Source organism: Tubulanus polymorphus, chromosome 10 (genome assembly GCF_964204645.1).
Source record: "Tubulanus polymorphus chromosome 10, tnTubPoly1.2, whole genome shotgun sequence".
NCBI classification, from domain to species: Eukaryota; Metazoa; Nemertea; class Palaeonemertea; order Tubulaniformes; family Tubulanidae; genus Tubulanus; species Tubulanus polymorphus.
This window is the reverse complement of record NC_134034.1, coordinates 2,255,113-2,255,721: the sequence shown is the minus strand read 5'-3', so window position 1 is coordinate 2,255,721 and position 609 is coordinate 2,255,113. Positions and strand designations below refer to the sequence as shown.

The 609-nt window shown below is 44.5% G+C and overlaps 1 non-coding gene across 1 annotated transcript; it reads right to left on the bottom strand.

Moving 5' to 3' along the window:
• Positions 1–444: 444 nt before the first annotated feature.
• Positions 445–609, bottom strand: LOC141912372 (U1 spliceosomal RNA). Its single transcript, XR_012620152.1, has one exon. It is a non-coding gene; the product is annotated as a U1 spliceosomal RNA (small nuclear RNA).

The window sequence follows — 609 nt, the reverse complement described above, 5'->3', positions numbered from 1 at the left end:
AGAATGACGTGGATACATTTTGATGACGTAACTTCCTTTATCGTGCCCGTCACAGTTAGTCGGTGTCGGTGCGAATGCGATGCCTGAAAATGGACAATTTTCGTTTATTTATACAAAACTCGAAAAAGCCTGCAGATTAAGATTTGACTACCGGGTCAATGGTTAAACTGTAGAATTGTTTTGACACTAGGGAGTAGAGTAGGGGTACCGATAATTTTATTGCGCGTTTACGAAAGTCCTGATTACACGCGAAAGATAACCAGCTCTATGTCTGCGGAATGAAATCAGATGTTCATCACAGTGTTTAATTGCTTTAAAGTAGATTCTGGATGGAAAACCTGTTCTGGTTCATTAATACACAGTGCTAAACTTTCTATCCCCTTTATAATGGATAGGCTGTCCTCTACGTGGGGGAGAAGAATGTCTGATGTTAGTCTGTTTATAGAGGGGATAGCGCGTACGCAGTCCCCCACTACCAGAAATTGTACACCCGAGTCTCCCACATTTGGGGAGATCGTATGGGTCAACCAGTCTTTGTGCAATGACAGGCCTCGCCATAGGGGCACCGCCTTCCAGATCACGGTGAGCACCCCTGTGCCAGGTAAGTAT